The sequence below is a fragment of the Nansenia antarctica genome, assembly GCF_963989245.1.
Source record: "Nansenia antarctica genome assembly, chromosome: 6".
In the NCBI taxonomy this organism is placed as follows: Eukaryota; Metazoa; Chordata; class Actinopteri; order Argentiniformes; family Microstomatidae; genus Nansenia; species Nansenia antarctica.
In genome coordinates this window covers 24291906-24318301 of record NC_137676.1, presented here as the reverse complement: position 1 = coordinate 24318301, position 26396 = coordinate 24291906, and the positions used below count along the sequence as shown (strand labels likewise).

The 26396-nt window shown below is 46.0% G+C and overlaps 1 pseudogene across 1 annotated transcript; it reads right to left on the bottom strand.

The window, feature by feature from the left end:
- Positions 1 to 1268: 1268 nt before the first annotated feature.
- On the bottom strand, positions 1269 to 23670 carry LOC308160397 (pre-mRNA-processing factor 40 homolog A-like; annotated as a pseudogene). Its single transcript has 3 exons — positions 23632 to 23670; positions 12583 to 13780; positions 1269 to 1347 (listed from the first exon to the last, which is right to left on the bottom strand). The product of its transcript is annotated as a pre-mRNA-processing factor 40 homolog A-like (transcript).
- Positions 23671 to 26396: the final 2726 nt, after the last annotated feature.

The following is a 26396-nucleotide window of genomic DNA, read 5'->3' as shown; positions in this document are numbered from 1 at the left end:
ATCCTGCAGTGAGACACAAACTACATCCTGCAGTGAGACACAAACTACATCCTGCAGTGAGACACAAACTACATCCAGCAGTGAGACACAAACTACATCCTGCAGTGAGACACAAACTACATCCTGCAGTGAGACACAAACTACATCCTGCAGTGAGACACAAACTACATCCTGCAGTGAGACACAAACTTCATGTTGCAGTGAGACACAAACTACATCCTGTAGTGAGACACAAACTTCATGTTGCAGTGAGACACAAACTACACCCTGCAGTGAGACACAAACTACATCCTGCAGTGAGGGATAAACTACATCCAGCAGTGAGACACAAACTACATCCTGCAGTGAGACACAAACTACATCCTACAGTGAAACACAAATGTCATTTTGCAGTGAGGGACAAACTATATCCTGCAGTGAGACACAAACTACATGTTGCAGTGAGACACAAACTTAATGTTGCAGTGAGACACAAACTACATCCTGCAGTGAGACACAAACTACATCCTGCAGTGAGACACAAACTACATCCAGCAGTGAGACACAAACTACATCCAGCAGTGAGACACAAACTACATGTTGCAGTGAGACACAAACTACATGTTGCAGTGAGACACAAACTACATGTTGCAGTGAGACACAAACTACATGTTGCAGTGAGACACAAACTACATGTTGCAGTGAGACACAAACTACATCCTGCAGTGAGACACAAACTTCATGTTGCAGTGAGACACAAACTTCATGTTGCAGTGAGACACACACTTCATCCTACAGTGAGACACAAACTTCATGTTGCAATGAGGGACAAACTACATCCTACAGTGAGACACAAACTACACCCTGCAGTGAGACACAAACTACATCCTACAGTGAGACACAAACTACACCCTGCAGTGAGACACAAACTACATCCTACAGTGAGACACAAACTACACCCTGCAGTGAGACACAAACTACACCCTGCAGTGAGACACAAACTACATCCTGCAGTGAGACACAAACTACATCCTGCAGTGAGACACAAACGTCATGTTGCAGTGAGACACAAACTTCATCCTACAGTGAGACACAAACTTCATGTTGCAATGAGGGACAAACTACACCCTGCAGTGAGACACAAAATACATCCTACAGTGAGGGACAAACTACATCCTGCAGTGAGGGACAAACTACATCCTGCAGTGAGACACAAACTACATCCTGCAGTGAGACACAAACTACATCCTACAGTGAGACACAAACTACACCCTGCAGTGAGACACAAACTACATCCTGCAGTGAGACACAAACTTCATGTTGCAGTGAGACACAAACTTCATCCTACAGTGAGACACAAACTTCATCCTACAGTGAGACACAAACTTCATGTTGCAATGAGGGACAAACTACACCCTGCAGTGAGACACAAACTACATGCTGCAGTGAGACACAAACTACATCCTACAGTGAGACACAAACTACACCCTGCAGTGAGACACAAACTACACCCTGCAGTGAGACACAAACTACATCCTGCAGTGAGACACAAACTACATGCTGCAGTGAGACACAAACTACATCCTACAGTGAGACACAAACTACACCCTGCAGTGAGACACAAACTACACCCTGCAGTGAGACACAAACTACATCCTACAGTGAGACACAAACTACACCCTGCAGTGAGACACAAACTACATCCTGCAGTGAGACACAAACTACATCCTGCAGTGAGACACAAACTACATCCTGCAGTGAGACACAAACTACATCCTGCAGTGAGACACAAACTACATCCTACAGTGAAACATAAATGTCATTTTGCAGTGAGGGACAAACTACATCCTGCAGTGAGGGACAAACTACATCCTGCAGTGAGACACAAACTACATGTTGCAGTGAGAGACAAACTACATCCTGCAGTGAGACACAAACTACATCCTGCAGTGAGACACAAACTACATGTTGCAGTGAGACACAAACTTCATGTTGCAGTGAGACACAAACTACATCCTGCAGTGAGACACAAACTTAATGTTGCAGTGAGAGACAAACTACATCCTGCAGTGAGACACAAACTACATCCTGCAGTGAGACACAAACTACATGTTGCAGTGAGACACAAACTACATCCTGCAGTGAGACACAAACTACATCCTGCAGTGAGACACAAACTACATCCTGCAGTGAGACACAAACTACATGTTGCAGTGAGACACAAACTTCATGTTGCAATGAGGGACAAACTACACCCTGCAGTGAAACACAAACTATATCCTGCAGTGAGGGACAAACTTCATGTTGCAGTGAGACACAAACTATACCCTGCAGTGAGACACAAACTACATCCTGCAGTGAGGGACAAACTACATGTTGCAGTGAGGGACAAACTTCATGTTGCAGTGAGACACAAACTTCATGTTGCAGTGAGACACAAACTTCATGTTGCAGTGAGACACAAACTTCATGTTGCAGTGAGGGACAAACTACATGTTGCAGTGAGGGACAAACTACATCCTGCAATGAGGGAAAAACTACATCCTGCAGTGAGGGAAAAACTTAATGTTGCAGTGAGACACAAACTTCATGTTGCAGTGAGACACAAACTACATGTTGCATTGAGGGACAAACTACATGTTGCAGTGAGACACAAACTTCATGTTGCAGTGAGACACACACTTCATGTTGCAGTGAGACACACACTTCATCCTACAGTGAGACACAAACTTCATCCTACAATGAGGGACAAACTACATCCTGCAGTGAGGGACAAACTACATCCTGCAGTGAGACACAAACTACATCCTGCAGTGAGACACAAACTACATCCTGCAGTGAGACACAAACTACATCCTGCAGTGAGACACAAACTACATCCTACAGTGAGACACAAACTACACCCTGCAGTGAGACACAAACTACATCCTGCAGTGAGACACAAACTACATCCTGCAGTGAGGGACAAACTTCATGTTGCAGTGAGACACAAACTACATCCTGCAGTGAGACACAAACTACACCCTGCAGTGAGACACAAACTACATCCTGCAGTGAGGGACAAACTTCATGTTGCAGTGAGACACAAACTTCATGTTCCAGTGAGACACAAACTACATGTTGCAGTGAGACACAAACTACATGTTGCAGTGAGGGACAAACTACATGTTGCAGTGAGGGACAAACTACATCCTGCAATGAGGGAAAAACTACATCCTGCAGTGAGGGACAAACTTAATGTTGCAGTGAGACACAAACTTCATGTTGCAGTGAGACACAAACTACATGTTGCAGTCAGTGGCGGCTGGCCAATAGAGGGCGCTAGGGCGCCGCCCCCACCTTCCAACGCAGCCCCACTTCCTAGTTGCTACTTGTAAAATATTTTTTTAAATAAACATTGTTTATTCATAAAATGCGGCTGTTCCAAGATGGCCGCGCGCTTAGTCCGCGCAGCTCGGGGGGCGACCACACTGGTGTTTCTTTATGTTTGTAAATACATTTGTATGTACACTTTTTATTCATATTCTGTCGGCGCCTATCAGCATTCATTAAAAATCCTCCAATACAATAAACCATTTATCTGTGTGTGTGTAAAATTCACTGTGAAAATACATAGGGGAGGAGTCCGGGACGCCGGCCGAATGGCAGTCTATGGCAGTCCAAATACTTTTGGCTTACACGTGAGCTGTAGCAGCGCTCCAATTGGCTGTCTACTATTTTCTCGGAGCATGCGCAGATTATAGGCTTACCTAGGCTGCAGCCTAGGGCCACTACCACTAGGGGTAGTAAAATGTAAAAATGCCTGAGACTTGAGAGCCCTGAATATCCGGTTGTTAAGTCTGACGTCAAACGTGACGTTTTGCAATTTCCGGGTCCAAACCAGAAATTCTCCGCACCAGAATACCAGTACTACAGCGGTAGAATGACAGTTTAATCATTAGACTCGGATCTATTCATACAACAAGGGACACAGCACTTTCCTGTTTTCCCCATATTGTCAGGGTATTTGAGCCTCGGAAAAGCGCTATATAAATATAATTAATTATTATTATTATTGCGGCATTTCGAAGACCAGCCAACATTGGACCCGGAAACACGTCGCGACTTAACAACCGATATTCGGACAGACAACAGGAGAGGAGAGCAACAGAGAGACAGACAACAGGAGATGAGAGCAATAGAGACAGAACTGAGATGAGGTGAGCAACAGAGATAGTTCAGGATGATAACAAACAGTTCAGTATGACAGAGACAACTAATAGAAAGACAACTGTATGATTATAGAGTTTACATGTTCAAGGAAATATTGTATGATAATAGAAAGGTACACTTTAATTTAATTAAAGAAGTAACAAAGAACACATTTATTATCACAATTGCATTGTGTTCCATGTCTTTCTCCATTGAATAAATAATGCCTAGTTGAATGGCTAAACAAGACAACTGTCTGGACAGTACTGCTAGAATTATTCACCTTACCGCTGCACAGATAGACAAAGGGTATAAGTCCATTCTGTTAACATTAGGTCTACTCTGCTAACAAAGACTATTCCAGTTGATTTGTCAGTTGTTGTGCATTATATTTTTGTTGTGTTTGCAGTTTGCCCTTTAATAAGTTATATATAAAAATAATTAAGTTATATATATTCTCCTGCTAAAATCGACTGTAAATCCAGATTTTAAAGTTGATATTCTTCCCCGTGGAGCATGCCCCCATAACCTGTGCCCCACCCAAAATGTTTATCACCAGCCGCCACTGGTTGCAGTGAGACACAAACTACATGTTGCAGTGAGGGACAAACTACATGTTGCAGTGAGGGACAAACTACATCCTGCAATGAGGGAAAAACTACATCCCGCAGTGAAACACAAACATTATCTTGCAGTGAGGGACAAACTACATGTTGCAGTGAGAGACAAACTATACATAGACTATAGAGACAGAGAACATCAGTGTGATTTGCAAGAAGCAAATTACTTAAAGCAATTTAGCAGCGGTAGAGGGAGTAGGGATTGAATTACAGCACAGCAAATGAACCAGATAAACGTCACTTACATCCGACTAATAGTTAGGTTATGAAGTGAGGTAAAAGCCTTGGAGTGCTGTGGCCCAGGAGCACTCCACTCAGATCCCTGATTAAAATAGTACATTGATTAAGCCAATGCGATTTTATTATGAATTATTCACATACTTAGAAAACCAGTCAGTCTTTCAATCAATAGCATTTATTCATTTTGTACATGGGGTAATTTTCCCAAAGTGCTTTCAATCAGTGCTACGGTATAATATTCAGTTAATTTCATTCAACATTTTACAGATGTAATAAAAGCGTTATAAAACACATCATGATCTATTAAGTGTACTGCACGTATTCTACAGTGTAAAATCTGATCATATCAATCTCATATTAAACCATATGGTCAAAATGAAGGCCTAGGCTTAATGCCAAACAAACCAATACATCTTCCCTACACACACTTTCCTTTATAGGGATGGAGAGAATGAGGGAGGGGAGAGGGATGGGAAGTGAGAGAGGGAGAGAGGGGGTTTTCGATGAGAGAGGGAGGGAGAGAGAGAGAGGCAACCTCTCAAGGAGTGGAGTCTGGTCCAGGTAGAATTGTGCCCGTAGGCAAACACATTCCATGCCATGCATTACAAAGAGCCCGTCCTCCGATTTCATCCAGCCTCCCCTGCTCCCACGGGCTCTGTGGATGTGAGGGAGACATAGAGAGACAGACAGTTTGTGTGTGTGTGTGTGTGTGTGAGACCTAGAGAGAGAGACAGTTTGTGGATGTGAGGGAGACATAGAGAGACAGACAGTTTGTGTGTGTGTGTGTGTGTGTGTGTGTGTGTGTGTGAGACCTAGAGAGACAAACAGTTTGTGGATGTGAGGGAGACATACACTCTAAAAAAAAGAATAGTTGAGAATATTAAAAAATTCAAGGCAACCTTATGCACTAAGAATTTTGAGTTTGTTGTTCCAACTAAGAATTTTGAGTTTGTTGTTCCAACTAATATTAGATCGTTGGTCCAACTCATATTAGATCGTTGGTCCAATTCATATTAGATCGTTGGTCCAACTCATATTAGATCGTTGGTCCAACTATTAGATCGTTGGTCCAACTCATATTAGAACGTTGGTCCAACTCATATTAGATCGTTGGTCCAACTCATATTAGATTGTTGGTCCAACTCATATTAGATTGTTGGTCCAACTAATATTAGAATGTTGTTCCAACTAATATTAGTTTGTCCTGCCAATGGTCATCACATTTAATTATTCATTCTGCCAATGCAGATTTTTTTGTTCAATAAATGGTGTCATTAGCCAAGATACTTATATTACCTAAATTCTGAAATGAATCAATAATACTGTAGCGTGGAAATAGATTTGACTCTGCACACTAAGTGTAATCAAGCGAGCTTTTATTGACCGTTGCATGGAATCGAACACTGACACAATTCAAGGCACGGTTATTGCTTGGGTTAACCCTTTGAACTCGAACTACCCGATACTTCCCCCTGTACGACACATCTACGGTTTGACCCATAAAACTTACATAGAATGTGCCCATAATCCTTTGGGGCCGCTAATATGCAAATCAGTTGTGGCCAAGCGACCAATCAATGAACAACAACAACGCACACAGCCAGCACGCCCACGTGGGTCCCATATGGTTTCAAGGTGGGCTAACCCATATGGGCCTCATGTCGGCAATGTTAGCGGGATCCACTTGGGTCCCAACTGGGATGCCCATGTGGGCTTTAGGTGGGTTCTACCTGGGCCCTAGGTGGGCCCCAACTAGGCATGTTTATATGGGACCGAGGTGGGTCCTAACTGGGATGCCCATGTGGGCTTTAGGTGGGTGAAGAACAGTAGTGAACGTAACAGTAACCAGGCGATAACATTCGCCACAATACTGAATATCATCAACATTAATCAACTTTTGTTCAGTGAGAACAACACTCCTGATTGATATTGCAGCAGGGATATTTAAAGGACTCGCACACTATGTAATCACACGAGCTATTATTGGACGTCAACCACCATTGGAATACTGACACAGTCAAACTTTTGAAAGCATGGCTGTAACCCAGGGCTGGACTGGCCATCTGGCATACCGGGCATTTGCCCGGTGGGCCGCGGTAGTTTTGGGCCGAGCCGACCGGCAAAATAAAATGAAAATAAAAATAAAAATAAACGTTTTTTTTTTTTTTTTTACCAGCCGGCCCGGCCGAAAGCTACCATCGAACGGCCCATAAATCGAAAGCTACCATTGGACGGCCCATAAATCAGGGACAGCGGCCCATTGGTTGCTTTTCTATGCAGACACTGGGCTGGCCCAATCAACATAGAGAAGGGGGTCAGGGGTCACGCACGCACGCAGCACCAGACCTCCGTCTCAGTTTCGCGGTAGTTTTGGGCCGAGCCGGCCGGCAAAATAAATTTAGTTAGCCTGGATAGTTACTAGATAGATACTAAGAGAGATGGAGCGCAAAAGCACACTAAAACGGAAGGGAGGCTGGGAAAAACTTAGGGAGAAAAACAAAAAGAAACTCGAGGCAGATGCTGCCAAATGTGTAAACATTAGGGACATGTTTGCTGCACCCTCAAGTTTACCACAGCAGCAACAGCAACAGGTTGAAGAGGAGGCTGGCAGGGAGGAGCGGGAGCAGGGTACAGATACAGAGGATAGAGAGGATACAGAAGAAGCGGGGCCAAGTCAGCCTGTAACCGTTGACCCGGTAAGGAAAATATAGGTAGCTGTGTAGGGGTGTAATGGATCGCCCCCCACGGTTTGGCACGCATGTGTACCGCGGATCAATTGCAAAATGTAACCAAGTAATAATATTACTTAATATTAGTTAATATCCCTTTTAAATCACAATGTAGAGTTGCCATGAAAAGATAGACGCGACAGTTGCGTGCTTTGTTTTACTCTAAAGCGCAATGATAGGTTGATAATGGAAAAAAAAATCTAGAACAACAAGGCTGCGTTCGTAAATTCGCTCTGGAATCTGATCACTGAGTACACTGGTCTACTTGCACTGGTACCATTGCTTACTGTATGTAGTCGTCTTTGTAGTGGTTTGGGGGAATACTACAGTTTGTCATATGACTGTACAGCACAGTATATAAGACGAGTATATAAGGCAAGTATTTTTGTGCTGGTGGGTGTGGTCCGACCGATTGGGGTGGGCCTGTCTGGGCCAAAAATGCCAGGGCCTAATTTTTGTCCCAGTCCAGCCCTGCCAGTGTAACCTGACTCATCTACTTGAACTTGGAACTAACCCATACTTTCCCCTGTACATCACAGTCACGGTGTGACCCACAAACTCACATAAATTGGGCCCAGAATCCTTTGGGGCCGCTAATATGCAAATCAGTTGTGGCCAAGCGGCCAATCAATGAACAACAACAACACAACGAACAACAGTCGTGAACCTTACAGTAGCCGTGACTAGCTAGCTCGCTGTAACGCGTAACCAGGCGATAACATTTGGGTGAAAAAGTGGGGTGAAATATTTTTTCCACCCTAAAATAAAAAGTATGTCACCGTGGACATATGCCAAATCAAGATAACAAAATAAAACAAAAACATTACATCAAGAGTTTGTTCTTAAGAGATCGCACGCGCTTGTGTGCAATCAGAGCCAATGTCCATGAACACATTTAGGGTTAGGGTTAGCGGTCTGTTAGGGTTAGTTGAGGTCTGAGCTGCCTTGTGCGCATGCGCTGCTATTATACCAACGAACCAGATATGCCAACAACGAATTGCAAATTCAGTTTATTCACAATTGTATGTTTAGAACTTATTGGGGTCCATTCCATTCCTCTGATGTACATTTTTACGTTCACTCATAGTAATTTAAATGTTCCTGTCTGAACAATTCAGAATACTAACTCTACTGAATAAAGCGTAGTTGTTGTTTTTTACAGTGTAGAGAGACAGTTTGTGTGTGTGTGTGTGTGTGTGAGACCTAGAGAGACAGACAGTTTGTGGATGTGAGGGAGACATAGAGAGACAGACAGTTTGTGTGTGTGTGTGTGTGTGTGTGTGTGTGTGTGTGTGTGAGAGAGAGACCTAGAGAAACAGACAGTTTGTGGATGTAAGTAAGTAAGTACATTTTATTTATAAAGCACCTTTCAAAACGAAGTTACAAAGTGCTGTACAGTGGACATCACATAAAAACAATCAGGTAAAAACAAGTTCACATAGGGCACATAAGGACATAAGAGCAATAAAACAACAAGAGATAAAACAAAACAATGACCTATAGAAGTGGGTCAGGTGAAAATATCATAGAATAAAGTGCAAACAAAACAGGTGTGTTTTTAACAAGTTCTTAAAACAATTAACAGATCGAGCATTCTTTATCGACACTGGGAGGGCGTTCCACAGTGTGGGAGCCACTACTACAAAAGCTCGGTCACCCTTGGTTCTGAGGTTGGTCGAGGGTATGACCAGGAGGCCCTTGTCCGAGGACCTGAGAGATCTCACATTGGGCTTTGCCTGTAATAATTCCGAGATATAGAGAGGGGCCAGCCCGTGTAATGCCTTATAGGTTATTAAAAGGATTTTAAAATCAATTCTGGAATTAACGGGTAGCCAGTGAAGAGCGGCCAAAACCGGGGTTATATGAGCTCTGCGATGTGTGTTAGTGAGAATTCTGGCAGCTGTGTTTTGTACTAATTGTAGTCGGTTAATAGAAGAGCGGCTGAGGATAGAGTAGAGTCCGTTACAGTAGTCTAGACGTGAGGAGATAAATGCGTGCATAATTTTTTCGAGGTCTTGAGAAGTAAGGATTGGTTTGATTTTTGCGATATTGCGAAGATGGTAGAAACATGACTGTGTGACCTTTTTTACATGGTATTCAAAATTCAAGTGGCTATCAAAAAAGACTCCCAGATTTTTGGCGGTGTTACTTACATTGGATGCCAATGAACCGAGGGACCGCCGAATTTCATTCGAGGTACTCTCAGGGCCTATAACTAGTATCTCAGTTTTATCTGCATTTAACTGTAGGAAGTTTTGTGCCATCCAATTATTTATTCCAGCAATACAGTCATGTAAGATGGTGAGTTTGCTGAGATCACTTGGTTTAAAAGAAACATATAATTGCGTATCATCTGCATAACAGTGATAGGATATGCCATCAAAACTATTAATAAGAGCACCAAGGGGTAACATGTAGAGGGAGAACAGGATTGGACCAAGGATTGAACCCTGGGGGACCCCACAGGCCAAGGGAGATGTGGAGGAGACATAGCTGTCGATAGCAACAGCCACACTTCTCCCTGACAGATAGGACGAAAACCATTTCAGAGCTACCCCATCTAAACCCACCCACTGTTGGAGCCTATTTAAAAGGATGTCGTGGTCAATAGTGTCAAATGCTGCGCTTAAGTCAAGCAGCAGCAGCACTGAGCACTCTCCGACATCAGCCCTCATAATGATGTCACTCGACACTCTAAGAAGTGCAGTCTCGGTGCTGTGCTTCTGACGGAAGCCCGACTGAAATTTATCAAACAACTTGTTATTGTCAAGAAATTGTAAAAGTTGGTTACAAACAACTTTTTCCGGGACCTTCGAAATGAATGGGAGTTTGGAGATTGGCCGGTAATTACTGTGGACTAGGGGATCAAGGCCTGTTTTTTTCAGGAGAGGTTGGATGATGGCATGTTTGAAATGATCAGGCACACACCCAGAGGATATGGAACTGTTAATAATAGACAAAATGTAGGGACTGAGGCTATTGAAGACAGCTTTTAAAAGTGAGGTTGGGATGGTGTCAACAGGACTAGAGGAGGGGTTCATGAGTGAGATAATTGGGGTAAGATCATCTAAGGAGATAATGTTGAACTGGCGTAGCGAGGGAGCTGGAGGAGGCTGGTCGACAATGATGATGTTTGGAGGTGTTATCTTGGATCTTATATTGTTAACTTTATCTAGAAAAAATGATAAGAATAGTTCACAGTCATTATCAGAGTAGACAGGAACTGGGGGAGGAGGTGGATTAACCATTGATTGATTGATTGAAAACTTTATTAGAAGATTTGCAGAAGTAGGTACATGAAAGTACATATTACATACAAGGTCAACTAACAGGATAAAAACCCAAGAAAGCCACTGGCTTATTTCAATTGGGGTCCTTGATTGAGGACCCCATTGTTTTGACCAGGGTGTTTATAACTGCAAAAAGAGCTTTAGGCTTATTCTTATTAAGGTGGATCAGGTTGGAGAAATATATGGTTCTTGCATCCTCAACTTTTAGGTTGAAAGAGGTGAGGAGTTCCTTCATGTGAATGAAGTGAACTGTCCCTGTAACCAGGGAGTAGCTAAAAGGACTGTAGAATTTAGGAAGGGCTGGTTATCTAACTAACTCTGAGCTAAATAGGCAGTGTAGGAGGATACAGGCAGGGGGCGCCAGCAACCCTTTATACTAGCAGTACTATCGTTAGCATTAGCATTAGCATTAGCATTAGCATTAGCATTAACATTAGCTAACAGACGACTAAACACACAGTAACGGTATCCCATATGAACAAACACATTTATTTATACAAATTATACACATCCCAAATATACTCCCTCCCCGCCGGCCACACACACACTCACTCACTCACAGTATCTGGCCTGAACAGGCTTAGAGTCCCGGACTGAAAGGAGCGCGTTGAGGCCTGGTTGGAGCTCGCATGTGCTTCGAGGAAGGTAGCAGACAAAGGGGGGGGGTGACGTAGCAACTCGAAGGGAAAGGGGCTTCTTCGTAGTCCACGACGAGGTGTGAAGGGCTCAGGTCCGGGGGTCCACGGTAAGCTCCGGTGGAGTCAGCGGTCGGTCGCAATCCACTCGTGGAGGCGACGGCTCTGTCCAGCTTGGGTCTCGCTTGGTCCAACGTTAGCAGCCGGCTGCTGGCAAGGCTGGCTAACGGGGACACAGCTAAACGGGCTATCACAGTTGTGAACTCAATAATCACTCTTCAGGTCTTCAGCTTCAGCACGGTGTGCGTGTTACTGACTCCGCCATCTTAGATCGACGTCTCGTTCTCTCTGCTTCTTCTCACTCTCGTTACTCTCATCACTCGGATTCTCGTCACACTGACGCACAGAGCACTTCCGTCCCTATATATATCAACCGGACACAGCATCCGGGTCACGGACACACCCCGGATATACCACGTCATTAAACATATACATAAACATTACAATAACAATACATACACCTTCATGAAAACGTACATGAATAATATGGAAAATAATAAAGGAAATAACAGGGGCAAAATAGGGCTGATTTGGGGAAACTAACTGGCTCTAAATTGTGGGCCTTCATAACAGCCGCCCCATGAAACCCTCGGTTTCATTTAACTAGGGAAGGCACACTGGCTAGGCTGCTCTAGCAGCGTGAGGTAGGAGGTGATAGTGTCCTTCGTAATTTGAGGGAGCTCAATCAGGCGTGCCACAGGTCGGGTGTAAGTGCGACCACCAACGTCCACGATGGCCGTCCGCACCCTTCCATCCGGACCCGGCAGGACCTTGGTCACTCTGCCTGTCTGCCAGGCGGCGCGTGGAAGGGACTGGTCGATCACCAGTACCACGGCACCTTCGGACAAGTTGTCTCTCTCTCTCAGCAGAGTCTTCTGCTTCTCCTCGTCCTCCTCCTTCTCCAGGGCGCGGATGTGCTCCTCGAAGCAGATCAGAGCGTCTGCCTTGTCCATGTTCTGCAGCTCCTCGTCCTCAGCGAAGGTGGGGTTGTCCAGCAGGTACTGCTGGGCCTCGGACCAGGTGGTGCGGTAGGTGACGTTGGCCATGTTGTCCAGAATGTTCTTCAGCGCCTCCCAGTTCCTCTTCCTGAGCTGCTTGGCTTGTTCCTTCTCCTTCTTAGCCAGGTAAAAGAGGACGTCTTCATAGATCTCAAGCCTGTCTCTCTCTGGGACACAGCTCCAGACGTCCAGCTCTGCAAACATCTGCTCTGCTTTCTTGTATCTGGTGGTCGAGGACATTTTGTCATGGTTCTCCAGGAATCGCTGATACGTCTCTTTAGACTCCTTGTACTTGATCCTGACCTCCTCCTCCGTCTGCACCTTGTAGGCATTAAACGCTTGCTTCTTCTCACTCAGCTTGGGCAGGGCGCTGTAGCGTGGGTCGTTGACGATCATTTTCATGGCTTGCTCCCATGACGCGTTGGATGAAACACCCTTCTCCTTCAGAAGCTCTTTGAAGGCCTGCTTGGCCTCCTCTTTTGTGTTCCACTTGTACGTTTTCTTCGCCAACTCCGGCCTTTCCTCCTTGGAGGCGTCTACAATACTGGCTGAGACTTCCATGGCTGACGTGTCCTCGACGGAGTTGACGGGTGCGTCAATGCTGACCTCGGCCACGTGAGGGTGCATGGCCACCTGCAGGTGTTCCTCGGCAACAGCTGTTGCCGCCATGGCCTCCATGTCCATCATGGTCGCCATGGTAGCAGCAGGATCAACCTGAAGAGTGGGGACGGGGGCGGTGCCAGGAGCTGCAGCTTCTACCGTCCCATTCTCCTCCGCTTTGATCATCGCTTCCAGATCTTCCAGCTCTTTGGGCTTGGTCCACCGGGACTCCTTAGTCTGGGAGTTGTAGTAGTAAGGCTTTCCCGTGTCAGACTTGTACTCCTTCCACGGGCACTTAGACAACATTTGCTCAGCAGGAGATTTCAGGTCGTCTGGTTTCTCCCATGAGGACTGTTTAGTCTCTGTGTTGTAGAAGTAGGTCTTCCCATCCAGAGACTTATGCTCTGTCCACAGAGGCTTCTTCTTTGGTTGATCATCCTGTGGTGAACCATTTGTGGTACTAACTGTTCCAGGTGCACTGGCAGCAATAGATTCCACTCCAGGCGGTCCTGTTGTGTTGACTGAACAGTGAGCGTCCAGACTTGGCCACTCCGCAATAACGTGCGATCTGGTTGGTTGGTTTGCTTCTTCGGTTCGGACATGGAGGGATGACGTAGCTCTCCCGTCTCTATCTCTCCACTCGGTAGCGCCTTGGAGGGCCCACCCAAGCGCAGTCTTAACAGCCATCGGGCAGCCTCGTGGTCCTCTCAGCGGAGGACGGAGCGACACGATCAGTGCAGCGTTGTCCGAGCCGATGAGAAGGGTTGGCTCCGCTCCTTCTATCGGATGTAGGTCTACTCGCCGTAGGTGGGAATATCTTGCGCGTAATCTCTCCAGGGGGTAGTCGTAGCGGGAGAGCGCTAGCTGGTCTGCGGTGAAGACATTCTTAAGCCGATATCTGTCCGACGGCCGCCCCGCCGGGGAGATAGAGAAGTTGATTCTCGCCCCGGTGACCTCTTTACGGTCGCGACGTATCGTGCGCAGAGTCAGCTTCTCCTCAGTCCCTTGGAGCCCCAACTGGCGCACTGCCTCCTGGAGAAGGATGGTCCGTTCCGACCCGTCGTCTAGAACGGCGTACGTGTCGTACACAGCGTTGTTGTGGTGAAGTCGGACCTTCACCACCTTCAGTAGGACCTTGGAGCCGCTGCTCTGGGTTGGGTCTAGGTAGTAGACAGGTGTTTCCTCTTCCGGTGCGCTACCGGACCTAGGGCTTCTGGTGCCCTCCGTGGACCTGGCGAGGGAGACCTCGTGTAGGATGTTGAGGTGGACCTCCTCACAGCGGTTGCACTTTCTCCTCAAGGTGCAGTTCTTAGCCAGATGGTCGCGCCCACAGTTCCAGCACCTCTTGTTCTCCTCGAGCCACCTCTGCTTGGCCTCGGTACTCAGGTTGTTGAAGTCACTGCACTCATTGAACCAGTGCTCGCTGGTGCAGTACGGACATGGCGGTGGACCTCTCCGTCCCTTTTGAGGGGGTTGAGAGGAATCCTTTCCCTCAGGTCGGGCTTTCCTCTCTCTCCGAGGCTCCTCCTCCGTGTGCAGCACTCCTACTGGGTGTCCTCTGTTCGAGCTCGGCCTGTCCCAGCGGTCTCCCTTCTCCCTCTCCTTCTTCGGCTCAGCATAACCCATGGCGTCTACGTTGGTGTCATGCACTTCCTCCAGTAGGAACTCCGCGAAGGCAGCCATGCTCAGACCCAACTTCCCGGGGTTACGAACGCGCTGCTGTCGCCGGAACCTCTCCTGCCGGAAGCGGGGGATCTTGCGGAGCAGCCGCTCTACGTTGGAGGTGCTGTTGATCTCGCTGGCGCCAGCTGGGCCCTGCGTCTTCAGCATTCCAACCAAGGTGTGCACGCGGAGCGCGAAGTCATCTAGCGCCCGTTCATCCTTGATGGGGGCCTGCTGTTCGAGGGCTTGCAGTTCAGCAAGGGCGTGGTTCCAGGGACGACCGTAGCGGGCATCCAAGTCAGCGAGCGCTCTGGTGTAAGGTGTCGGTGCGGAGGCATGGGCCAGAACCATGTTGTGGGCTCTGGGGTTCCTCACGTGCTGAAGGAGAATCGCATATTTGTAGGACTCTGAGCAGGAGTCGTCCAAGAGCGTGTCTAGGCAGATGCGTAGTTCCACATACTGGCTCCTGTCCTCGTCCTTGAAGAAGGGGAACTTGGGTCCCTCCACCTGGGGAAACATCCTGTAGTGGATGATCGGGGCTGGAGTGACGGTCTGGGTGTCCGGCCTGCATGCATTTTGGTTCCCTGGAGGACCTAGGGGTGTGCTACGCTCTTGGTGAATGGCTCCCCTCCCGGGCAGCGACGCTGGCTCCCTCTGGGCCGCGTAGCGGTCGGGTCCCTGGTCCTCTTCCTTCCAGGTGGTCAGCTGGGCCTGGAGTTGGACAGTCATGGCGGGGGTCATGGAGCCATCGGCGGGGGGTTCAGGAGATGGCACTCGAGAGGGCCGTGCGGATGATGCTCTGGAGCTACGGGCCGACGGAGCTCTGCTGATGCACACGTCGCGCATGGTCTGCATCACTTCCGCCATCGTCTCCGCGTGCAGTTGCTCTCTCGCCATCTGCCTCTCCGCCGCGCGTTCCGCCCCCTCCATCTGGAGGCGCTCGCGCTCGAAATGGATGCGTTCCCTCTCGAACGCCTCCTGGCGCTGTCTCTCCGCCGCACGTTCCCTCTCTAACGCCATCTCGGCCTGTTGGCGCATACATTCTGACAGCGCGGCACTACTCCCTCTGGAGTGCATGCTATCCGCCCCAGAGGCAGAACTGCCCACGGAAACCCTGGACCGGGAGGAAGCCACTGAACGGCAGGAGATAGGTCTCGAGCGCGCCGTACTGGGAGGCAGATCGTTAAGGCTGAGGCCCTCCCTCTTCCGCCCGCAGGCGCTGTCGGACCGGGCCTCTCCTTCCTGCTCTTCCATTTCTACGGCAAAACCCTGCTGTTCTGCCATCTCATCCTCAGGCTGGTGCTCTTTGATGGCTGTCTCGGTGCTAGCCACCCGCGCGCCGGCGGACACCTCGGCCTTTCCGACCACTGTATCCCGTGGAGTGCGCTCCTCACTACCACTCAGTGAGCTTTCGAGCTCAAGCTCATACTCTTGTAACCTCGGAGGCAACCGCGGGACTCTCTGTGGTCGTGGCTCTGGCTCAGGGGGCGGAGAAGGGGGGGTAACTGTCTTGTCTGGTTGGCTGCGCTCAGCCATGCTATCACTACACAACCTATCCGGCTCGAAGGACCAATTGTAACCAGGGAGTAGCTAAAAGGACTGTAGAATTTAGGAAGGGCTGGTTATCTAACTAACTCTGAGCTAAATAGGCAGTGTAGGAGGATACAGGCAGGGGGCACCAGCAACCCTTTATACTAGCAGTACTATCGTTAGCATTAGCATTAGCATTAGCATTAGCATTAGCATTAACATTAGCTAACAGACGACTAAACACACAGTAACGGTATCCCATATGAACAAACACATTTATTTATACAAATTATACACATCCCAAATATACTCCCTCCCCGCCGGCCACACACACACTCACTCACTCACAGTATCTGGCCTGAACAGGCTTAGAGTCCCGGACTGAAAGGAGCGCGTTGAGGCCTGGTTGGAGCTCGCATGTGCTTCGAGGAAGGTAGCAGACAAAGGGGGGGGGTGACGTAGCAACTCGAAGGGAAAGGGGCTTCTTCGTAGTCCACGACGAGGTGTGAAGGGCTCAGGTCCGGGGGTCCACGGTAAGCTCCGGTGGAGTCAGCGGTCGGTCGCAATCCACTCGTGGAGGCGACGGCTCTGTCCAGCTTGGGTCTCGCTTGGTCCAACGTTAGCAGCCGGCTGCTGGCAAGGCTGGCTAACGGGGACACAGCTAAACGGGCTATCACAGTTGTGAACTCAATAATCACTCTTCAGGTCTTCAGCTTCAGCACGGTGTGCGTGTTACTGACTCCGCCATCTTAGATCGACGTCTCGTTCTCTCTGCTTCTTCTCACTCTCGTTACTCTCATCACTCGGATTCTCGTCACACTGACGCACAGAGCACTTCCGTCCCTATATATATCAACCGGACACAGCATCCGGGTCACGGACACACCCCGGATATACCACGTCATTAAACATATACATAAACATTACAATAACAATACATACACCTTCATGAAAACGTACATGAATAATATGGAAAATAATAAAGGAAATAACAGGGGCAAAATAGGGCTGATTTGGGGAAACTAACTGGCTCTAAATTGTGGGCCTTCATAACAGTCCCCTTAGTCTTCTTCCACCGCCGCTCAACTATTCTGCACTCTCTTTTTAGGTTGCGGATGTCATCATTTATCCATGGGGATGAGTTAGCTGCACTGAGACATTTCTTTTTTGTTCTGAGGGGGGCAACTATTTCTAGGGCAGACAAACAGAGGTGATTAAAATGGTGGACCAGGCCATTTGTGTCAGTTGACACTGTCACATCATTACTGAGGTCTGCGAAGGCAGAGGAACATTTGAGAGCAGAGGAGCTGTTGAGTGTACGGGAGCTGACTGACCGTTTGCTTGGTAGGGACTCAGCAATAAAATCAATATTAAAAGTAATATATTTGTGGTCAGAAATAAAAAACTCACCTATACATAGCTTATTGATGTTCAAGCCCAGTGTAAAAATCAAATCCAGCGTGTGGCCCCGGTCATGGGTCGGTCCAGAAACATGCTGAGTCAAATTCAGTGATTGGGTAAAACGAATGAACTCATTCGCGAAGTTGTCAGAGGCATTATCAATATGCGCATTAAAATCTCCGGCCAGCACCAGGTTGTCGACTTTCATCACAACAGATGATAAAAACTCAGGAAATTCTGTTAAAAACTCACTTTTTGACTTTTCTGGTGGGCGATAACATAGCAAAGTAAAGAGAGGGTTAGATGATCCTATTCTAAGCAGCAGTGCTTCAAAAGTTCTCAAATTACCAATGTCTACAGAGCGGCAAGCAAACTTTTTGGAGAAGATAACGGCTAAACCACCTGCACCGCCAGACATCCTAGGAGAACTGATAACACTACATGCGGCAGGACAGAGCTTATTTATAGTGATGTTGTCATTGTTTTTCAGTCAGGTCTCTGTTAAAAATAGAAAATCAAGCTCATGGGATTTAAAAAAGTCCCTTATAATATAGGGCTTGTTGTTCACTGACCTAGCATTAATTAATGCCATCTTAAATGGTACAGACTTAGTCCGAGGAGCTGTAGGTAGACAAGGAATGTGAGTGAGGTTTGATGGAATGACTGTGCGAGGGGTGAAGTTGTTGAGTGAAAGGTGTCTGGTCCTAATAAGAACAGGGATGGTCAGAGGACAGGAAAGGGATATAGAGTTAGCATGACCCAATGGGAGATGCTTGTGATGAATACAGTGTGAAGCTATGGTGGGATCATGCTGTGGTGCATGTCATTTACAGCTGAAAGCGATGTAATTAATCAATTGAATGATTAATAGCTTTGTGCCTTTTAGATTGAGGTGCAGGCCATCGGGTTTATACAGGTGGTTTCTGGTCCAGAACATGTCGAAATTGCTAATGAAATCTGCTGATGTGGCCTGACAGAAGGCTTTTAGCCATTCGTGCAGGCTCACAAGTCTACTAAAATGTTCAGGACTCTTTGAGGGGGCTGGGATGGGGCCAGAGAACACACAAGTTTTGCCCAGGCTTTGTACAGTGGTGGCTAATGACTCGAGATCTTCCCTGAGTTTAACCGAGAGTCTGTTCAGCACATCATTAGAACCAACGTGAAAAATCAGGATATGTGCTGTGGGATGAAGGTCTAAGACAACAGGGACCAGCTCTATGAGATCAGTGACTTTACCACCTGGAAGACAATATGTGATGGCACCAGGGATCATAACTGCTCTAATTATAGAATCACCCATAATAATTATCTCTGGAGACCTGTCCTTGCATCCTCCCTTATCAACAGAGAGTTTGGACCATAGTGGATTGCCCTCAGCAATACTGGTCACGGTGGCATTGGTGGCAGTGGAGACAGACTCTGTGGCTGGGGTTTCGGACATTGCGTCGGTGACGTCATGGATGTGAGGGAGACATAGAGAGACAGACAGTTTGTGTGTGTGTGTGTGTGTGTGTGTGTGTGAGACGTAGAGAGACAGACAGTTTGTGTGTGTGTGTGTGTGTGAGAGACGTAGAGAGACAGACAGTTTGTGGATTTAAGGGAGACCTAGAGAGACAGACAGGTTGTGTGTGTGTGTGTGTGTACCTGCTTGTGTGTGCTTGTTCTATATACAGTATATATGTGTGTGTGTGTGTGTGTGTGTGACCTGTCGTCTGGTACAGGGGTGCTGACCTGTCGTCTGTGGGACAGCTGCCTGTGAGGTAGTGCAGAAAGGCCAGGGTCTATTTCAGTCTCACTGGAACACACACACACACACACACACACACATATATATATATATATATATATATATATATATATATATAGAACAAGCACACACAAGCAGGTACACACACACACACACACACACACATACACACACACACAGGGAACAAGCACACACATACAGTATATAGAACAAGCACACACAAGCACACACACACACACACACACACACACACACACACACACACACACAGGTTTATAACACCAATGTATTGCCTGACTAGTAGAGATTCACAGCGCTGACAGACGTTATTGATGAAACCCCGTCCCTCCCCCCGTCCCTCCTGGCTGCAGGATAAACTGTTAAACTGTTTGTTTCATTTATTTACACAACCTGGTAACTCTGGTCCTCAGGCCAACCTGCTGAGAGACCTGTTTACTCCACCAGCATAGAGGGATCTCACACACCACACACACACACACACACACACACACACACACACACACACACACACACACACAGGAGACTTTTCAATTCTCCCCTGGACAAAGTGCTGACTCGTCAAATCAACCGGCTGTGCAAAAACTAAAACTGTCTACTGACAGCGTAGGACTCTTACCTTTCTCTTTCTGCATCAATATTTCACAAATGACATGCTAAACCCTTCTGACATGCTGAATACCAAGTTGGCCATTAGGCTCTGATCCCTTACACTCCTGGAGATCTGTGAGGATTGGATGGATATGAATATTAAGGTAAGGTAATATCCATCTTTCCCTGTGATTGGCTGGCTGTATCTACCAAATCAGCTCAGGTCTAGAGGAGGGTCTAGGAAGGGATTAGGAGCACAGTATCGCCCGCACAGTCACACACCTAGACCTGTTCACCTGGAGAGAATCTTCCACAGGTAACAGGTTGAGTCTTGGGGCTAAAACCCAGAGGCTGACAAACAGCTATTTCCCCCAAGCAATCAGACTCCTGGGGAAATGCACTGGACGGGTGCAAGCTTCTGCCACCCCTCAGCCAACCCCACTCACACTGCGGAAATTAACATAATGCATTATAATAAATACTGCACAATACTGGATTAGTTTTATACCATTGGACTAATTTACTACCGTACTGTATTGTTTACTGTATTGTTTTATTACATTTCATATCATCCTACTCAGCACTGCTTTTTGCACTATTGAAGCCACATCCATCCCGTTATTACTTTATCAATATAGGGTTAGTTTTTTACTTACTTACGTTACTTATTATTATTGTGTGATTATTGTGTTTTGTATCTAAATGCTGCAATGTCAATGTTGGGGAACCAAAGCCGAATAATTTTACTCTTGTGTACTTTTACAGTAAAAGGGATTCTAATTCTGATTCTGATTCTGATTCTGAAATTTGCTCTGAGCTTCTGAGTAAAAACACAAGCCTCTCTTGTTGTTGTTGTTGTTGTTGTTGTTGTTGTTGCTGTTGTTGTCCCACTAAACTGCCTCTCACGGCCATGGGTTTCTACACATTAGCTCTTCTTTAAGTAAGTAAGATCTGAAAACGAAGACGCCTTCAGCTGGAGAAAAGACGATTTCCCCCTTCTGATCCACACTCATAATTAATTCACAATCTTCATCAATGTTTCACCAGATCTGTTCTGTGGGTTCTCTCACTGACATCTCTCTCTCTCCCCCCTCTCTGCTCTTCAGCTGATCTATACGCCGTCAGGAAAAAAGGTTTGTATTCATAGCTCTCTTCCTTTGCGAGCTTTTTACTTATTCAGACTGTATAAAGTATTAACAATGCTGTTTCTTCTTTCGCTTTTTGTTTTGTTTTTCGCCAAAGCTGTTTTTGAAAAGGAGAAAAGCAACAATGTTTCTTAACGCTTGCTTCCTGAATGTAGTGCAGTTTTCAGGCGATGTGAATGCTAGCTCTGATGCTAGCTATTTCCTGTGATATTTCCTTGGTTCTTAACACTAGAACAGCTGTGCCTTTTTAGCTACTAAAAAAGCCGCCTCTTTACAATGCTCAAGCTGCTATTTACACACATCTACTAGATGGCCCTCTTGTAAATTAGCCTGCCTCCTACACAGACAAACTGCAAAATAGCTTTATACTAGCTTATCCTGATGTGGGTTAGTGTTAGGGTCATTAAGGATACTGGGTGGTAGAACGCACATATCTAGTAAAAGTCATGAAAAGAGGGTCCTGAAATTTGATCGAGTGCAAAGATATAACATTTTTCTTTACTCACTCCTCATGGCTGTTCTAGTGTTAACTCACCAAATGCCAAAGGGTTCCGGAACACTCACCACCTAGTGACAAGAGTTTTATGTGATGTTTACCCAGCAACAACACTTTCATTGCCTACAGAATGAAGCATCATAATTGCTGCATTTATGGTGAATAAAGGCTGCGTTCGTAAATTCGCTCTGAGAGCTCCGGAGAGCAGACTGAGTTAAAGCATCAGGATGGATACTGTTAGTAGACACAGGCATGGCTGCAGGCTAAACGCCCACCTGAGATAACAGACTCACCCACAGTAGCTAACCAAGCAGAAGTCTATAGCAACAGTAGCTAACACAGCAGAAGACTATAGCAACAGTAGGAACTGAGGAACGGAGGATTTTAACACAGCAGAAGACTATAGCAACAGTAGCTAACACAGCAGAAGTCTATAGCAACAGTAGCTAACACAGTAGAAGACTATAGTAACAGTAGCTAACACAGCAGAAGACTATCCGCTTGTTAAGTCTGACGTCAAAAGTGACGTTTAACTATTTCCGAGTCCAAACCAGAAATTCTCCGCACCAGAGTACCTCTGAACTACAGCGGTAGAATGACAGTTTAATCGTTTTTTAGACTCTGATCTATTCATTCAACAAGGGACACAGCACTTTCCTGTTTTCTCCATATTGTCAGGGTATTTGAGCCTCGGAAAAGCGCTATATAAATATAATTTATTATTATTATTATTTTTCGAAGACAGCGCCTCAGCCAACGTTGGGACCCGGAAACACGTCACGACTTAACAAGCGGATAGCAACAGTAGCTAAAACAGCAGAAGACTATAGCAACAGTAGCTAACACAGCAGAAGTCTATAGTAACAGTAGCTAACACAGCAGAAGTCTATAGCAACAAGCCTTGTTACCTTAAACAAGAGCTGAGATGTGCAGGCTGGGGAACTCTGAACCTGATGCATGAAGGCTGACCTGGTCTACACACCTATTATAATGTGTTGTGTGCACAGGGGACGCTGGTGGAGATAGAAATCTGAGGACGGACTCGGTGTAATGCATCGCAATGAGCCTGTCGTTGTTTTCTACCTCCGCCAGCTTCCACTTGTGCTGCATGTATGATGTAAATCACAGTGGTATTTAGAAGAGTGGCAACAATGAGCTTCAAATAGTCCTATGTACCTTTCTGGTTAAACTTCCTGATTTACCCAATATCGAAATTTTTATTGGATTAACAACAGGTTGCCTGGCAATATGGTCTGTTGATATAATCGTTGGAGGAAAGAAATAGTTGGCATTGTCGGCCAATAGAAAATTGACAACTTCATTGACGCCACTCTTCCTTCCTGACCACTGTGATGCTAGCTAGCGTCCACTAGCGTGCGTGCTTGCCTGTGCCAGGGTCTCAACACAGCAGAACATTCAACAGGTCATGAGAATAGCTAAGTTATAAACATGCACCAGTGTCAACACCTTATAGCATTAAACAATTCTGTCCCTCTACTTTGAAACCATTCCATTCCCTGAATCCCTACAGCACGCCTATCTCCACTATGCATAGAGGTCAGGGGAGGCTGGTGGAGGTAGGAACGGAGGATGGGCTCATTGTCATGCATGGAATGAGAAACGGTATTAAACATGTGTGTTTGATCCTTTTCCTCATTGTGTTCCATGCAACACAATGAGCCTGGCCTCTGATTCCCACCTCCACCAGCCTCCCCTGCTGGAGGTTCACTGCCACCATCTTGATGCAGTCTTGGATTTGACACGATGGTACGGACAGAGAGGTGTGAAATAGGGGTACAACCTGTGGAGTGTTTTGTGGATTTTCATCCTGAAATTTTCATCCTCATTTTTGAAAACCATCCCATAAGCTAGAGCAGTGTTTTTCAACCTTTTTTGTGCCACGGCACATTTCTTACCTTGAAAAAATCCCACGGCACACCTCCATCCCAAATGTTACAAAATGATACATAGTAGCATATCATATGTAACATTATAAGAACTTGTCGTTATACTCACTCAGTGCGAAGCCTGGCCCTGTATGTTGGCCATGTATGCGAGCCTTGCGCACAATTTGTCACTTGCAAGCAACTTTGCGTCATCACACTTCTCATCAGTTCAAACGGTTTTCAGCTCCTCCCGTAACTCAAACTTTTCCGCGGGACAATCATCGGCGTATGGAGCAATAACGTCTTATGCTGGGCTCCCATCTCTTCACATAATGCTGCATATAAGCGGCTTTTCAGAGGTCTTGTTTTTACAAAGTTTACCATACGAACAACAGCTATCTCCGCTGGTAAAGTCTCGGCAACATAGCTGCTGCTCCATCAGTGCAGACACTTACGCAGCTGTCCCACTGAAGTCCTCCCCTGTAGTTTTTTAATGCAATGTCTTGCAAAAAAGACTTTTTCGTATATATTTTGGTATCTGTTACTTACTAAAAAATGAAGAAGAGTTCCTGAGCAAATTTAAGACTTGTTTATTCAAAAAGAAGCAGGTTACACAGCATGGCCCCTCAATGGAGCTGGTGGTCCGATGAAGGAAAAGAGGGATATGAATTAAAAGAGAAAGAGTCCCTCTCTGCACAGGATTTTATACCCCCCCTTGTCACTGTCGCTGAGCCAATCAAAACAGAGTCCACGTCATTTTAATTTGGTTAGATACAAAGTTTTACCAGTGAGATCATAGTAGGTGAGGTCATTTTCTGGCCTGTAAATAGGATGTTATTGTCTTATTATAATGCAATTCACCCTATGGTCTAATACAATTCTAATGCAATTTATGTTATGGGGGTCTTGCTGGCTCGGGCCCTAATGCAATTATATCTTCCCATGATGATATTACATCCTCTGCACATGCATGTCAAAAGGCCATTGTGTGTATTTAGAGGCCCACCGCTATAGTTACAGAGCATGAAAATACACTACACAGCCCCCCTCGGAACACGCAGAGTGTGTTCCGAAACTAAACGACAGACAGAAAGACTACATCAACCCATCAACTACATCAACAACATCAACACACCAACACATCAACACATCAACACATCAACACATCAACATTAAACCACACTCAGTTCATCATGCATAATACAAAAACTGAGATACAGAAATTTCCAACGACCGATGTTTCCCTCGTCCTCGAAGCGGCAGGGTCAGAGGTTGCTAGCACATGGCCCCAGTTGGAGAACAGCCTTTACCGCTGTCTCAGATTGATAACACTTCCATAATCAGGAGCTTCCATTGTCGCGTAACCATTACATCACTTCACAACCGACATCAATCACATGATATAGAAAGAAACAAACAGGAACCGAAGCAAACAATCACAAAACATCACTTAATAAATAAATCATCAAAAGAGGAAACAAAATCAGAAAGCAAAGCAGAATCCAGCTTTTGCTCATCAGCTATGTCGGCCATCATCAAAGCATTAACCGGAACATCAGAAATACACTTTCCAAAACATTTGATTAAAATACCAAGTAACATAATACAGATGATAATGACAACAAGAATAATAGCGACGGACCTGATCATATTACCAATACCTGAAAAAGCAGAATCAAAGAAATCCAATGTATTCCAACCGTGTTCTTTACGTAAATCCTCTATACCCTTCTTGTTAGATTCATGGAAATCATACAGAGCGTTACCAGAATCCGAAATATAACTGCAACATTCACCGCCTATCAAAGCACAAGTACCACCCTGACTGGCCAAAATAATGTCCAAAGCCATTCTATTTTGGAGAGCTACATTCTTAGTTTCAGTCAATTCAGTAGCCAGGGCAGATACTACAGCATCCGAAGCATTAATGTGTTTTTCAAGAACGGATGATAGGGCACTTAATTCAGTCTGAGAGTTGTAGACACCATAACTTGGGAATATTAGGCCAAAAAACTTCTGAGCGGTAGATAACGCCCTACGACTACGATGGGTTGCTTGTTTGTGAAGTACAGACATCTCTTCCCGAGTAACTTTCCTAATCAAAGGTATCAGATGAGCTAAATAACAAAGACCCTCACTCAAAGCAGGAAGCTTAGAGAATGCATTATTATCACACACAAGAAACACACCCTCCGGGAGTTGAAGCTCCGTACCAGGATACGGGAAAATGACACCACCTATACAAGACGCGGCCCCTAGCTGACGAAGCGCGCTGCCCTTGAGCCGAGATTGTATGTCAATACAGGTTGTAATATTTACGAGAGGCATGACCTTAAGCTGCGTGGTGCCTTTCTGCCGTCTGGTAGTATTGGTATCATGTAATTTCATTTGAGGCACCATAGCACAATCAACAACTTTACATTTCAATCCAGAAATAACAACTGAACCTCTCCACCGTGTAGAAGTCACACTCCCAGAACATAACAGATGAGGACTCAATGCAGTACCATTCAATTGAACGAACATAGCTTGGATAATATATATCTTCTTCGGACCTGTTGGTTGTGACAAATGTGTA